General features: G+C 38.6%; 1 pseudogene; it reads right to left on the bottom strand.

Moving 5' to 3' along the window:
• Positions 1-8,241: 8,241 nt before the first annotated feature.
• On the bottom strand, positions 8,242-8,359 carry LOC124796862 (annotated as a pseudogene).
• Positions 8,360-8,630: the final 271 nt, after the last annotated feature.

Below are 8,630 nucleotides of genomic sequence, written 5' to 3'. Positions count from 1 at the left end.
CCCATGGATAAATGGCTGACCCGCATGGTAAGAAAGGATTCAATGGAAGTGATTCATTGAATGTCTCTTCTCCTTTGAAAGTATACGGTTCTAACAAGGAAGAAGATTCGAATTTGATTAAAATACATTCTTCTTTCGCATCTTCCTCTCTTCCCACCAGCAACGTTAGTTATAAAGGCACAACCAAAGTGATAAATATCAAGTTGATTATCTGATATTGGGGATTAGAAGCATTCCTTTAAATAGTGAGGAACGATTATAATGTGTTCTTTGTTTGGAGGTTTTAACTAACGATAGCTTGAAGTTTATAAAACTAAACAGACACACGCAGACAAAGCATTCAGACCACGTAAGCAAACCCATCGAACTTTTTTAAAGGGTCATGAGCAACAGCTAACAGGAAATGTCAGATTCCTCAAAAAACATTTATCAGTTTCTAAGAAAGTCCTAAGAGCATCCCTAAAGGCATCCTACGTAATAACAAAATTCAAATCACCAAACATTATTGGTGAGAAATTACGTTCTCCTGCAGCTGTCAGAATGTGAAAAGTCATCAAGGAAAATGGTTTGGTGAGAGTCTGAAATCGATATCATGATATCGTAGTTCGTCGTATTGATGCAGTAGTCACTGCAGTTGGCAGCCCTGCAGCCAGGCGACTAGCGCGAGTTTTGGTGTTCCCGTAAAGATAAGTCATTTTAGACTATAATAACATTCAGTTTAGTACCGATTAAATGGTAAATAGATGTATTAGTGTGCTTCTTAAGCGTACCATTAAAGATTTCATTTTTCTTTGCGTAATATAGCAGGAAACGCGAAAAGATCGTACAGTCCGGTTATGGTCGTATTTTTTATTTAGGTTTAATTGTTCTTTGCTCTCTAAGGCAATTTAACTGTAGCGTACCTCTTAATTATTTAACTCACTTCTCAGGAAAGTAGCGTAAAGTTTAAGTTGTTGTTTCAGAAACTTTGCCGGCCGGGATGGCCGAGTGGTTTTAGGCGCTACAGTCTGGAGCTGCGCGACCGCTACGGTCGCAGGTTCGAATCCTGCCTCGGGCATGGGTGTGTGCGATGTCCTTAGGTTAGTTAGGTTTAAGTAGTTCTAAGTTCTAGGGGACTGATGACCTCAGATGTTAAGTCCCATAGTGCTCAGAACCATTTGAACCATTTTGAACCAGAAACTTTGCACTGTTGTTTTTGTCTACATACAGTTGCGTATAGGCCAAATTTGTGGAATCATATTTTCGTGTTATTCTGTAATTTAATTGACTTATTCTTAATAAATTATTACGTTTATCATGAGCGAAAAGTGCTTGACTTGGCGTAGAATTGTTAGGTCGGGGCTTTGGTGTGACAGGTGCTGTAGTTTTTCCACGTGGATGATTGTAGTTGCGTGGGAGTAGGTGAAGTAAATGAGACTCATCAGTGGTTTTGAAGGATATGTGGTAGGGATAGGAAGATCCTAGAACAGGAGGGGAAAATTGCCATCCTTCAGGCTGAGGTAGACACGGCCAGGAGAGATCTTGACAGGTTGAAGAGGGAAAAGGGTAAAGAGAGGTGGCAAGTTGCAATAGGCAACAGGAGGAACAGGCCAAGAACGTTGTCAGATAGCTTCGTGGTGAATGTGGAAAACAGATTTGACCTGTTGCTTCAGTTAGAAGCTGGTGAGCCTCAAGCAGTTGCAAGTGTAGACAGGACACAACAAACTTGCAGCAGCAAATTTAAAAGTAAGAATGTAGGGAAATCAGTAAAGAGAAAGAAAGTGTTGTTGTTAGGTAGCTCCCATGGAAGAGGTGTTGGCCAACTTTTGCAGGATGAACTAAGATCAGAATATCAGGCCACCAATTTTTTAAACCTAGTGCTGATGTGGAGCAAGTGACAGAGGATTTAGAATCACTTTGTAAAGATTTCACTAAGGAAGACACTGTGGTTATACTGGGTGGGCCAGGTAATAGTACTGACTGAGATCCTGGGTACAGCATAGAGTGTGACCCGGCAAAGACTGCATCAGCATCGAAGCATACTAGTGTTGAGTTTGTATCTGTTCTTGGGCATCATGACCGACCTCATTTGAACTCTTCTGTCAGGAGAGTTAATTTGGAGTTGGAACTGCTGCTTATGGCGGGTACAGGGTCACACATTGGTGTGGTTCCTGTTCTCTCAATAGATGGGATTATACTAGGCATGCCTGCATCTCAACAGGAAAGGGAAGGGCAAACTGGCTGGGAAAATAGCAGGAAAGTTAAAGAGGACAGGTACTGTCATCAGTGATGAAATACCAGTAGTTATAGGTTTCAGAAAAAACTCTTGCGTTAGGGTAGGGTGCACAGAAAGAAACCAAGTTTTAAGAGAGGTTAGGAGTGAGACAAACCTTCAGTTTGAGAAAGAAACCAGAAACATAATTCTAATTTATTACATCAGCATTAATCAGCAGAAATTTCAACTCTACCCAGTCTTAAGTCGGTCAGTGTGAAATGTCAGCTATCTTTATTGCATCAGAATATTCGAGGAATGAGAAATAAAATTAATGAACTAATTATCTGCATAGCCGAATTAAAGTCCTCAAATCCAGCTGACATAATCTGCCTCTCTGAACATCATGTGACCACTGGTATAGAAGTTTTAAGTGCTAAAGGATTTAGGTTAGCATCTCACTTTCGCATAGCAGAAATGGACAAAGGAGGAGTTACCACATTCATCTGGAACTGTCATAAATTAAAGAAGATAGAATTCATAAATTTTACCTAGAACGGCATGTGGAAGCATGTGCAACAGAAGCAGAATTTTAAAAAAAAATCCTTGATAATATTAAGTGTATATCGAGCAACTGCAGGTAACTTTAATCTGTTCATAAACCACCTTAAAGCAGAGGCTGTACTGGACCATTTAACAACCAAAAACAAAGAAATATGGTTGCTGGTGACTTCAAAGTAGATTTCTTTAAAGATCCTCCCAATAAGAACTTCTTTGAGTTAGTAATACTATCATTCAACTTGATTCCCACTGTAAAGTTCCCAACTAGGGTAGCAAATTGCTCACAAACAGCCATTGATAATATCTTTATAGAAAAGTCCAATGTACAAAATTATGTTACAAAACCAATAGTCAATGGCCTCTCAGACCATGACATGCGGTTCCTTCTGTTAAATGTTAATACTGAACAGGATATAAAATCTGTTATATCTGAACTCAAGAGGGTACACAATAAGCCAAAAACTAATTATTTTACGACACTCCTCAGAGACATTCACTTAAGTGATGTTTACAGTGCTCAAGGCATGAATGAAAAATATAACACTTCTGCTAATAAAGTGCTTACCTTATTTCAACACTGTTTTCCCCCAAAACTAACCAAGATTAGAGCAAAGTCTACAAAGAAACCATGGATTATTCAAGGAATAGAGGTATCTTGTAAAACAAAAAGAAAACTATCTGTCAATCCGAAACAGTTCTGATGTTGCTGCTATAGTACATTAGAAGAAATACTGCAAAATATTAAAAACTGTAATACAGACATCAAAGCAAATATATAACAAGGGAAAGACAGTCGTATCAGATAGCAAAATAAAGACAATGTGGGATATAGTGAAGGAGGAGACCCGTAGAACCAGATATCAAGAGGGGCAAACAGCATTAACAGTAAATGACATATCGGTGACAGACGTGTATAGTGTTGCAGAACTTTTTAACAAACATTTTATAACTGTTACTGAAAAGATGGGGTTGTCAGGTTCTATAGATGTTGCCATGGGATACCTCAGACCAGATATTTCAAGTAACTTCCATAGTATGAATCTGACCCTCATTACCCCAACAGAAGTAATGTCCATCATAAAATCCTTAAAATAAAAACATCTAGTGGTTATGATGAAATATCAACAAAGTTAATTAAAGAATGTGATTCTGAGTTAAGTAACATATTAAACTATCTATGTAACCAGTTGTTTATCAGTGGAATACTTCCTGAATGGTTGAAATATGTTGAGGTTAAGCCACTGTTTAAGAAGGGAGATAAAGAAATAGTGTCAAATTTCCGTCTAATTTCACTTTCGCCAGCATTCTCAAAAATTTTAGAAAAGGTAATGTACAATAGACTGTATAACCATCCTATCGCAAATAACATACTGTCAAAGTCCCAGTTTGAATGTCTAAAGGGTTCTGATATTGAGAAGCTACCTACATTTACAGTGAAAATGTACTTAATTCGTTAGACAAAAAATTGCAGGCAACTGGTATATTTTGTGATCTGTCAAAGATATTTGACTTTGTAAATCACAATATCCTTTTAAGTAAATTAGAATATTATGATTAACAGGAAACGCTGCAAAATGGTTCAAATCTTACATCTCTGGTAGGAAACAAAGGCTGTTACTAGGAGAGAGACATGTATTAAGCTATCAGGCATCTGACGTCCCACAATCTTCCATCTTTTGGCCTTACTTCTTCTTGTGTGCATCAAGGACCTTACATCAGTAACATTACCAGATGCCAAGTTTGTTTTGTTTCCTGATGATACAAACGTTGCAATAAATAGCAAATCAAGTGTAGTCTTAGAAAGATCGGCTAATAAAATATTTGTGGACATTAATCACTGGTTCCTAGCCAATTCCCTGTAACTAAACTTTGAAAAAACACACTACATGTAATTCAGAACTTGTAAGGGGTGTCCCACAAGTAAATGCCTGACGTATGATGACGAGCACATAGAAAAAGCGGACAGTGTTAAATTCTTGGGAGTACAGCTTGATAATAAATTCAACTAGGAGGAGCACACCACTTAACTGCTGAAACATCGAAACAAATCTCTATTTGCAATGCGAATTCTGTCAGACATAGGGGATATAAAAATGAAAAATCTGGCATACTGTTCTTACTTTCACTCCATAATGTCATATGGGATTATTTTTGGGGCAATTCATCAAGACAAGCTAAAATTTTCTGGGCGCAAAAACGTGCAATAAGAGTTATATGTGGTGCGAACTCAAGAACAACCTGCAGAGGCCTGTTTGGGGAACTAGGGATACTAACTACTGCCTCCCAATATATTTATTCCTTAATGAAATTTTTCATTAAAAATATATCACTTTTTCAAACCAACAGCTCAGTTCATGAACTCAGTACTAGGTATAAGAATAATCTTCACAAGGATTTAAAGTCACTTACTCTTGTACAAAAAGGTGTGCATTATTCAGTAACACACATTTTCAATAACTTGCCAGCAGCCATAAAAAGTTTAACAACCAATGAAATTCAATTTAAGAGAAGCCTAAAGGATTTATTGGTGGCCAACTCCTTCTACTCAGTAGAACCAACTGAATCTAACTTTCACACCATTTCATTGCAGTAATGTCTTCATTGTAAATAAGTATTGTAGTAGTTCTATTATATGCTTATTACCTTATAAATAAAAAAAACTTTTTTTAATTCTAAATTCAGTGGATTAATGCGATCTTAGTAAATGAGTGTGCAATAAAAAATGACGATCATTCCTCTTGGGACTTGTGGAAGGTACATTTACTTATTTGTTTTAGTTGTAAATATTTGTATGTATTATTGTTTTTCTGACATGTTCTACATCCTGAAGGACCTCCTCACTAAGGATCAATTGGAATGATAGTAAATCTAATTTAATCTAACCTGACGTGAAAAATAAATTGCTCCCACGTCTTCATGATCCAAAAATTCGCTCTGCAACTTGACGACAGTACTGACCCCATAAGCCTTTCCAGCTTTTTGTTTTTGTACGCTGCTGTTAAGAGAATGAAATGCATGAGGACTTTCTGTTTTGTAAGTCTCTGGAAGGAGGTCTATAGGCAATGATATTCCCTTTCTTATCAATTCCTTTTTTGTTGGCAAAAATCTGTCATGGAGAAATAGTATTAATGTACATACCGCTGGAATGGCAGCACGTACTGGGACTTAAAAGAGGTTTATGGCGTGTGAGTGTGCTGTTTCTTCTATTGTAAAATTCACACATTTCATGATACACAGGGAAGCATTGACTTCTAAAGTAGTACAACCGGAAGATAATGAAATACTGAAAGATGCAATCAGTGCTGTAAACTAGCTAAGATGAACGTTGGTCTCGACTGCAGCTGGAAGGCGATTTGTGAGTTGCTGTTTCAAAGACTGGATCTCCTTTCTTCGTATGAAGAGGCACACACAACACACTAAATCTACAAATGTCAAAAAATTCCCGAATATTGAACTATGTGCATTTTTACTGTTGGTTATTTTATTTTTTAGGTGACCAGTTTCAATATAACATTTTTAAACTGACATCTAAATCTTGAATATTGTTCTATCGTTATTTGCACGTCGTGATCTTTTAAATACTAAAACTTTCTAAATGAATTAAAAGCACTGCACAAGGAAACAGTTAAACTTCAATTATCTAAAGAAAATGTAGTGAAGTACACAATTAGCTCAATTCCAGTATCTGAACTCATAGCCGTCGTTGTTCATAAATTACTTGTATTTATCATCTTGCACCACCTAGTATAATACAAATATATGACAATTAAAGAAAGTTTACCTCTGTTCGAATGGCACTCTCTAATTATTATTATTATTATTATTCTTATTATTGTAAATGATAGTCGCGATAATTAGAAGTAAATAGATATCGTGGGCTGTTTTTGTGCCAAGAACGAGAAGTGCGGAGGGAGGGAAGCAAAATAAGGTGGAGGGAGTTAAAATCATTTTTGTTTCAGAAGTGGGGGGCGAATGAAAAAGGTGGGGAAATGCTGCATTAGATAAAATTATGGGGCTTGATATGAGTACTGGATTATTTTCGTTCCCTTTTGTAAATGCATGGTCATATGAAATCACGTCCACCTCCCATGAGACATGGACCTTTCCATTGCTGGAGAGGCTTGCGTGCCTCAACGATACAGATAGCCATACCACAGGTGCAACCACAACGGAGGGCCATCTGTTGAGAGGCCAGACAAACGTGTGGTTCCTGAAGAGGAGAAGCAGCCTTTGTAGTAGTTGCAGGGGCAACGGTCTGGATGATTGACTGACCAGGCCTTGTAACATTAACCAAAACGCCCTTGCTGTTCTGGTACTGCGAACGGCTGGAAGCAATGGGAAACTACCGCCGTAATTTTTCCCGAGGGCATGCATCTTTACTGTGTGGTTAAATGATTATTGCATCCTCTTGGGTAAAATATTCCGGAGGTAAAATAGTACCCCATTCGGATCTCCGGGCGGGGACTACTCAAGAGGACGTCGTTATCAGGAGAAAGAAAACTGGCATTCTACGGATCGGAGTGTGGAATGTCAGATTCCTTAATCGGGCAGGTAGGTTAGAAAATTTAAAAAGAGAAATGGATAGGTTAAAGTTAGATATAGTGGGAATTACTGTAGTTAGGTAGCAGGAGGAACAAGAGATCTGGTCAGGTGAATGCAGGGTTATAAATGCAAAATCAAATAAGGAGAACGCAGGAGTAGGTTTAATAATGAATAAAAGAATAGGAGCGCGGTAAGCTACTACGAACAGCTTAGTGAACGCATTATTGTAGCAAAGATAGACACGAAGCTCACGCCTACCACAGTAGTACAAGTTTATATCCCAACTGGCTCCGCAAATGATGAAGAAATTGAACAAATGTATAATGAGATAAGAGAAATTATTCAGACGGTGGAGGGAGACGAAAATTTAATAGTCATGTGTGATTGGAATACGATAGTAGGAAAAGGAAGAGAAGGAAAAGTATTAGGTCAATATGGAATGGGGGTAAGAAATGAAAGAGGAAGCAGCCTGGTAGAATTTTGCGCAGAGCATAACTTAATCATAGCTAACACTTGGTTCATGAATCATGAAAGAAGGTTATATATTTGGAAGAGGTTTGGAGACACTGGAAGGTTTCAGATAGATTATATAATGGTAAGACAGAGAGTTAGGAATCAGGTTTTAAATCGTAAGACATTTCCAGGGACAGATATAGACTCTGACCACAATCTATCGGCTATGAACTGTAGTTTAAAACTGAAAAAACTGCATAAACATATAAAGATAAACTCCGTCCTCAGGACATGGCGGACCCAGCAGTACCGGCTGGCCACAGTGTCATCCTCAGCCCACCGCCGTCACCGTATGCGGAAATGGGGGGGGGGGGGGGGGGCATGTGGTCAACACGCCGCTCTCGCGGCAGCATGCCAATTTCCGAGGCCGGAGCCGCTACTTCTCAATCCAGTAGCTCCTCAGTTTGTCTCACAAGGACTGAGAGCACCCCGCTTGCCAACAACGCTCGGCAGACCAGATGGTCACCCATCCAAGTGCTAGCCCATCCCGACAGCGCTTAACTTCGGTGATCTGATGGGAACCGATGTTACCACTGCGGCAAGGCCGTTGGCCGAAGAAACTGCAAAAACGTGGGAATTTAAGGAGATGGGACCTGGATAAACTGAAAGTACCAGAGGTTGTAGAGAGTTTCAGAGACAACATTAGGGAACGATTAACAAGAGTGTGGGAAAGAAATTCAGTAGAAGAAGAATGGGTAGCTTTGAGAGGTGAAATAGTGAACGCAGTAGAGGCTCAAGTAGGTAAAAAGACGATGGCCAGTAGAAATCCTTGCTTAACGGAAGAGATATTGAATTTAACTGACGAAAGGAAATTATATAAAAA

This window comes from Schistocerca piceifrons, chromosome 4 (genome assembly GCF_021461385.2).
Source record: "Schistocerca piceifrons isolate TAMUIC-IGC-003096 chromosome 4, iqSchPice1.1, whole genome shotgun sequence".
NCBI lineage: Eukaryota > Metazoa > Arthropoda > Insecta > Orthoptera > Acrididae > Schistocerca > Schistocerca piceifrons.
The sequence above is the reverse complement of the archived record's forward strand: the minus strand, read 5'-3'. Positions and strand labels throughout refer to the sequence as shown.